Raw genomic sequence first — 8,768 nt, 5'->3', positions numbered from 1 at the left:
AGTCAACTTGATTTTGAAATACATATTCCTTTGCAGCACCTAGGAACCTATTCACAAACACCTGCAGCCTAGAATTGGTATTTTAGCTGCTAAGACAGGTGCTATGTTTTCTCATCAGGTAAAATCTAGGAACTTCCTTCACTTAGAAAGTGAACCTGAAGACTTCAAGACAGTTTCCAATTAGCATTTGAAAAAGCTTTGAATTCTTAAGTCTTGAAGGATTTCCCTTCACTCCAAATCTAAAACAAGGGAGAATTCTGAATTTCACCATTAGGAGTTTATCTGAATTGTTCAAACAGGAAAAGGGTAAGACCGGTATTAATCTTTCTTAATACAAACGAAAAGTGGTCTTCTTTCAAAATTTGTTAGCCTTTTGAAGATTAATAAGGGCATAAGTTAGTAACAATACAAGACTGGGGCCACCAAGATGCATCCACTTGACCTAAGTGGCTCACTGATTACTGTCACCTGAAAGGAATCAGTTTTACTGGTTGGCATTTTGCATACGAAAGACTTTATTCCATGGAGAACCCAACTCCTCCAGCACTCCAAAATGCAGTACCTGAAAGGGGGAAGGGTTTTTTTTTTATATATTTATTTTTGAGAGCGTGAAAGCAGGGCAGGAGCAGAGAAAAAGGGGTACAGAGGAGCCTAAGTGGGTTCTGTGCAAACAGGCTGACAGCAGCGAGCCTGACACAGGACTCAAATTCACCAACAGAGCTGGTGAGACCATGACCTGAGCCCAAGTGGAAGGCTCAACCGACTCAGCCACCCAGTGCCCCAGGGTTGCAATTCATTTTAAAGAGGAAGAGCCAGCTGTCATCTGGTATCTTAAGCATTGTGAATCACTTGTTTACAGAGTTGCTAGAATCAAAATTTTAGAACTAATCCTCCAATACCATTCACTAGTTTGCAGATTAGAAGAATCCAAGATCCTAGGCAAAATGCCCTGAAATGTAACACTCAGTTGGTTGGCACAATGTACCAACTTCTCTCCTAAAGTCCTGTTAGTATTAAAGAAAAAAAAAAAAAAAAAGTCAAGAACTTCTACCTATTCTATAGAACATTTAAAAAAAATTTTTTTTTAGTATTTTTGAGAGAGAGAGACACAGAGACAGAGACAGTATGAGCGGCAGAGGGACAGAGAGGGAGACACATAATCTGAAGCGGGCTTCAGGCTCTGAGCAGTCAGTACATTGAACTCACGAACTGCGAGATCATGACCTGAGCCGAAGTCGGACGGTTAACCGACTGAGCCACCCAGGCGCCCCTATAAAACATTTCTTAACCAAAGCGCAACTAATACACCTATTTTCTGCCAAGTTCCTGTCTCTGGAACTCGCATTACAAACTTCTCATCTTCCCAAGGAAGAAGAATCTGGGAAAGGAGCTGCACTCCTGAATCCTATCAACCTAGAGATCAAGGTGGGCAACAACGGTACTCCTACTGGGAAGCCAAAGTTTATAGCTCAGACAGGGCAAAAAACTCTATGAATCCCAGATGTCGTCACGCTTATCACAAATAACGCTACAGACGTATGCGGGAGCCGGGCACACATTGTGTGCAAAGACGCGAAGTTGGGAGTAACTTCAGCACAAACCTGGCCTACAGGGCAATTCACTAGCGGGAAAGGAACCTAAGGCACGTACACCACAGAGGCGGCTTTCAGAGGTCGTAAAAGTCCACTCTTTGCGGCGGGAGCCCAGACCCATACATCCCCACACGGCCTCCCACGCTTTCCGCGCCAGAGCCCGGCCCGCGTTCCCCACCCTGCCTGGGTCTGGAGGGGGTCGTTAGCACCTACCCTTAGGCCTCTGCGCTGGGTCTTGGAGAGGACAGGTTCAACGCTAACGCCTTCTCTGAACCATAGTCAGCGCTGTGGCTGCACGGGCCTTCACCCGCTCAGCCAGCCGCACCTCAAGGGGAGCGTTTCCCGCCTTCCCTCACGCCGCCAATTAATAGACTCCTGGGCTCTTGGGAGGGGCTCCCGACATGCCTTGCGCCATGCCCTGCCCCCCCCCCCCCCCCCCCCCAAGGGCTGCACGTGGAGGTTGTGGCACGGGAGGCACACGAGGTCTTTGTCTCCTGGCAGCCAGGTAATTGAGGCCAGCTGGGGCTAAGGGCAGGTGCCAGGTGCCTCGGCAGGACACCCTTACAGCAAGTGGCCAGGTGGCAGTACTTTGTGAGGCCCGCCCCCATCCAGCATGCATCGCGGTGTGACTAGCAGCACGCAAGCTCAGGGGTAAGTGCTTAGCCAACTCAGACTCAAACATAATTAACGCAGGGTCTGGCCAAACCAACCATCATTAAATGGGGACTGATTAAAGTCCTTAACCTTTCTGTGCCTCGATATCCTACCCCCGGTGATGTGGAGGTAATGGTAGTTCCCACTTCATGAGTCTTTTGTAAGAATTACACAAACTAACCAGCATTTAGTCACTGGGTCTGTATGAGTGCTTAAATGAGGTCATGGTAATAAAGGTTCCTAGTTTGTCACATATTCCTCCCTGCAAGGAACAAATGAATCCTAATCTGGCCTATCAGAGCAACGTCATATTTTTTAATTAATAGACTTTGTTTTTAAAGCAATTTAAGTTTTACAAAATAATCAGAAAGGACAGAGTGGCCATAAGCCACCTCCCATCCCTGCCCTGCTCACAGATTCCCTTATTATTAATATGTTGTGTTTCTGTGGTACACTTACTATAATGAACTATTATTGATACATTCTTATTAACTAAAACGCATAGTTTATATGAAAGATTCACACTTAAGTCTTGTATAGATTTATGAGTCTTGACAAATGGGTAATATCATATATCCAACATTACAGTATTATACAGAAAACTCCGCCTGTCCTAAAATGTCCTATGTATTCATCCCTCCCTTCCTCAACCCAAACCCTGGTAACACTGATTTTTTTGTTTGTTTGTTCTGTTTTCTCTATAGTTTTGATTTTCCCAGAAGGTCATACACTTAGAGTCATACAGTATATAGCCTTTAAGATTGTATTCTTTCATTTAATAATACTCATTTAAAGTTTCTCCATGTCTTTTAATAGCTTTTAATAGCTTAATAGCTCCTTTATTTTTAGCACTGAATAATATTCTAATGCATAGATGTACCACAATTTATCCATTCACCTTCTAAAGAACATTTTGAGTACTACCAAATTTTGGTACTTATGAATATGTGTGTAGGTTTTATATGGCCATAAATTTTCAACTCCTATGGGTAAAAACACAATTGCTGGGTCACATAGTAAGGTTATGTTTTGCTTTCTAAGAAGCTATGAGACTATCTTCCAAAATGACTGCTCCATTGTACATCTCTACCAGCAGGGAATGAGAATTCCTGTGGCTCCACACTGTCACCAGCAGTTTGTGTTGTCAGTATTCTGTATTTTAACCATTCTAATAGCTATGTAATGGTATTAAATTGTTCAATTCCCCATTCCTTAATGGCATAAATGTTGAATATCTTTTTTTTTCTATTCGTATATCTTCTTTGGCATGATGTTTGCTTTGATCTTTTGTCCTTTTGGGGGGGCTATTTGTGTTCTTATTGAGTCTTAAAGGTTTTTTATACGTTATGGATACAAGTCCTCCATCAGATGTGTGTTTTCAAATATTTTCTCTCAGTATATGGCTTGTCTTTCGGTTCTCCTTCACAGAGCAGAAGCTTTTCATTTTAACAAAGTCAAACTTTTTTTTTTTTCCCCATGGAAGTGCATTTGATATTGATATTGTATGTACGTAGGTTTTCAAAACTTAAAGCATCTAGGTTTTCTCCTATGCTATCTCTGGGCAGTTTTTAAATTTTGCATTTAAAATTTATGTCTGTAATCCAGTTTGAGTAATTTTTCATGAAAGGTGTATTATCCATGTCTACATTCATTGTTCCGCATGTAGATGTACAGTTGTTACATCATCATTGAAAGACTATCTTTTTTCTATTGAATTGCCATTGCTTCTTAGTCAAAGATCAGTTGATAATACTTGTGTGGGTGTAATTATGTGCTCCCTATTCTATTCCATTGGTCTATTTGTCTAATACCACACTATCTTGATTAATATAGCTTTATGATAAGTCTTGAGTTCCTGTGAGGTGGCCAGGGACCAGATAAAGCAGCACTCTGTAGATCATAATGAAGAGTTGAAATTATACTTTAAACAAGAAGAAAAGCCACTTACGAGGTTTCAGTGGAGACTAGCATGATCTGATTTAATTATTTATGTGCTTACTTACCATTTTTTTAAGATTTCCCTGAATGTTTGGAGAATGGGTAGATGGAGCCGAGAATATAGAATCAGGGAAACTAGTTAGAAGGCTTTGAAGCAAGTTAAAACTCTTAGAAGAATCAGATGTCAGATTAGCCCGACATAAATATCTCCTTTCAAATTTCTTCCTGATTCAATAAGCATGGAGTCTGAACTGAAAATAGAAGCTGTGCAGAAAAGATCTGTTCATAAATTCAAGAAACCAAAGGTAAAATCTGGCAGACTCTGATAGTGTAATATTAAGAGGGAGATGTCAGGCTTAGATCATCTCTAATAGCCTGTAGTTTAACTGACCGTGTGCTCCCTTCTTTGGTGCATTTTACAAGGTGCTTAAGCTTAAAGAAATGATCTGAGGTTAGTTGAGGAAGATGAGGATAATTAAATGGCCATTTTGTTCAGGTGTATCTTGAAAGATATTTACTGCTCTTTGAATCAAATGTCTATTAGTTTCTTACTTGAATGTTTCATAGGCCCAGTAGCAATAGCTGCCCATCTAGAAAGTTGAGTCTGCAACATGATTTCCTAAATTGAAAGCTAAATTACCCACCTCATGTGTTAGGACATGAGGACAGGTTCTTTATCTACCCTTTACCTACTGCCTGCTCCTACTCTTCCTCTACAGTATTTTTACCAAGGGTTAAAATCACACAACAAGTTGAGTAAAACATGAGGCTGAAAATAAATCTGAGCAGTATTTGCAAAAAGGACAATAAGCAATAGACGAGTGCTTGAGGATGCAGGCTTGGAAACTGTAGTGTTTGTATTTGAATATCGGCTCTACCAACTGGCTGTTGACCTGGCCACTTTTATTTTCATTTGTCTTCTTACATATTAGTTTCTTCATGTGTAAAATGGAAATAAAACTAGTAACTTCATCCTAATGGTTTGAGAATTGAAGCCTGCCTACAAATCTCAGCCTTCTTTATGCCCAGGAAGAACAGGAAACTGATTATGGGTAAGCTCTAGAAGTCTTTTCCGTAGCAAATGATGCAGAGGTAGCTTTAGACAGACAGGATTCAACAACCATACTAAAAACAATAGGGATGAATATCTTTCAAGATTCTTCCTTAGGAGAGGATGGATGCAACATGTGGTATGCATGATGCAATCTACATCCTACTAACTAATGACTTACATGCAGATGTTCTAGAGTTGTTGGAATCATCAAGACTCTGTTGATTTTTAAGTCTAACCCATCTGGCTACTATTTACCCCATCCCCATACAACTGCTACCCAGAATCTTCAGACCCCTTTAGCTGAATTTAACAGAAGATAGGCAAAGAGAAGGAGACCCATGCCATATGGATTTCAAAAGGCTTTCATCCTTCAGGCTTAATATAAGTAGGAGCTGACACATTAATCACTCAACAACCGGATGGCATTGAGCCAGGAAATTACATTTCCTGGAGTATTTTGTGGAAGTGATGAAAGTAATAAGCATTGCTTTGCTTTCCTGGGCTCTTCAGGCCTAACCAGAGTAACTGAAATCCAAGTCTTTTCATAGTATTAGTCTAATATTTTGTTGAGCTGGCTAGAGAGCAATATTTGGCCTCAGTTGGAACTTTGTATGGAAGCCTGGAGACAAAAGAAGCAGTCCTTGAATCTCACTTGCTTACAGCTCCCTACTCTCGGAATGATGAAGTCTGTGTTGGGAGGTAAGGGTACCTTTGTCTATAGTTTTTTTGCTAAAGGCTGAGGATGAGGAGAAGTTATTAAAGCAAAATCTGGGGCACCTGGGTGGCTCAGTCGGTTAAGCATCTGATTTTGGTTCAGGTCATGATCTCACAGTTCGTGAGTTCAAGCCCCACTTCGGGTTCTGTGTGGACAGCTCAGAGCCTAGAGCCTGCTCAGATTCTGTGTATCCCTCTCTCCCTGCCCCTCCCCTATCATGCTCTTTTTCTCTGTGTCTCTCAAAAAATAAATAAACATTAAAATATTTTTAAAAGAAAGCCAAATCCACAAGGCATTCTTCCTGCATATGGGTGGAAGAAACATTATATAGACTATAAAGTACTACTGGTATTTCTGGAGGAATTCTACAAATATCTCCCCATGAAGATATGATTGCTTTGGGAATGATAACTATGACACAACAAAAACTATTGGATAGTGGTAATACATCCAAATTCTAGATGCCTTTCTCATCCATGTTCAATACATGTATCAGTTTTCTAGGACTGTCATAATAAAATACCACAGATGGAGTGGCTTGCGTTTATTTTCTCACAGTTCTGGAGTCTGGAAGTCTAAGATCAAGGTGTGGGTTTCTCCTGAGATCTCTCTTCCTGGCTTGCAGACCAGCTGCCTTCTGACTGGATCCTTAAATGGACTTTACTCTGTGTGTGCACACCCTCTATATTTTTTCCTCTTCTGATAAGGACACCAATCATAATGGATCAGGGCCTCACCATTATAATCTCATTTAACCTTAATTACCTCGTTAAAGCCCTATCGCCAAATATGGTTACATTCTATGGTACTGGGGATTAGGTCTTCAACATTTGAATTTTGGTGAGACACAATTCAGCCCATTACAATACCTAAAGAACATGTCAGCTTGATATGGTGCACCTGTCTTTGCACTGGCCAAGGAAGATAATGCCATCAACCATCCATGTGACAGTGAGTAACAGTGAGACTTATCCCTAGAAAATAGCTTTTGTTGCAATGGTATGAAGACTGAAGACTAAGTATGTAGTGACTTCAACTTTTAAGAGTAATGGCAGCCTAGAGTTTAGAGTACTTGAAACACTAAGGTGGGTGTTCCTGAGAAGCGTCACCTAGATTGATAACTTAGAGAAGTATAGGTACATTTAAGTAAATCTTAACTGTACTTCTTAATCTTCTCTTGGCTCTCCTCAGAAATTTCTGAGTCTTGTCAGTATCTCTGGTTTTATTCCAGAAATCTTAAAGCATGTTTCTGTCCAACTTGAATAAAGATCCAGAGGAACTTTATACTATCTATATTCAAAATGAAATAGCAACACTAAATGACAGTAAGAATAGTTCTCAGACTTTGCTGCTTGCCCTGAGTATTCTAAGAAAGACACATATTTACCAAGTCACGACAATAATACTGTTTGTTAAGCAACTATTTTGTGTAATTTTTTTTTTCAAGATCTTTACAAGTGTTATTTTGTCTTTACAACAGCACTGTACTTTAGATTGTATTGTTATATTCATGTTGTGATGAGAGAATTGTGTAGGAGAGAGATTTTAAAACGTGCCCCAGTGTAAAGAGCTTAGCAAGAGATAGGGTTGTAATTATGACTTAATCAGATTTAACCAATCTTTGTGCCTCCTTCCTGGTTATAAAAGACATATTTATATTATGAAAGTTATTCTCTTTTAAATGGTAATTACATGAAAGAGATTAACAAAAAGAAGCAATGGAAGGAACTTGCCCTAAACACCTCTGAATGTTTAGTGTTGGGTCTTTAAGAAATTGAAAATACATATAAATGCATACTCATGAAAAAAGCTTAACATTTGCCACTCTGAATGTTTGGGATGAAATCTGCTTTGAAAGCTGGGGAAAAAAGTCAAAGATCTTAAACCAAAGAAATACTGAGGAAATATCACTATCAAATATCAGGAACACTGCTATGTTTGTATCTCCCGCTAGACCCCTCTTGTTCTATGGTTACTAGTTTAATCTAAACCACCTTTTTCCCCAGCACCCTTGTAATGTCAATCGATACAGCTTCCCCTGGTACCAAATTCTAACATAACTGATTTCACAACTCCATTTTTTTTTTAATTTTTTTTTAACGTTTATTTATTTTTGAGACAGAGAGAGACAGAGCATGAACAGGGGAGGGGCAGAGAGAGAGGGAGACACAGAATCTGAAACAGGCTCCAGGCTCTGAGCTGTCAGCACAGAGCCTGACGCGGGGCTTGAACTCACGGACCGTGAGATCATGACCTGAGCCGAAGTCCAACGCCCAACCGACCAAGCCACCCAGGCGCCCCACACAACTCCATTTTTTATTTAATCTTTCAAGTGATTGGCATAACAATTGTAGCACAGACTGATTTATATTAAAATGAATGTTCAGAGCTCATTTTAAATAAGTCTTCCATTTCTTAAAAAAAAAAAAAATGAAAACAAACTAAATGAGGAGATGTACAAGATAATATGGTGAAAGTGTGCACTCATCCACACATGACCTCATCTTCAAAGCAAACTCCCCTGAGTTACTTTCTTTTCTGTACCTGGATTGACTTCATGACCATTAATGACTAAATCATATTGGAAAGGAGACAATGCAATCAATGTAAGGCACCCGAATGCTATAAAAATCATCAAAAACTGGAATTTGTGCTGACATATGTGCTATTCCTATAGTAAAAAAATATATTTTTATATTTTATTTTTTAATGTTTATTTTTATTTTTGAGAGAGAGAGAGGGGCAGAGAAAGAGGGAGACTCAGAATCTGAAGCAGGCTCCAGGCTCTGAGCTGTCAGCACAGAGCCTGACTTAG

This window comes from Leopardus geoffroyi, chromosome A1 (genome assembly GCF_018350155.1).
Source record: "Leopardus geoffroyi isolate Oge1 chromosome A1, O.geoffroyi_Oge1_pat1.0, whole genome shotgun sequence".
NCBI lineage: Eukaryota > Metazoa > Chordata > Mammalia > Carnivora > Felidae > Leopardus > Leopardus geoffroyi.
This window is presented reverse-complemented; position numbering follows the sequence as displayed.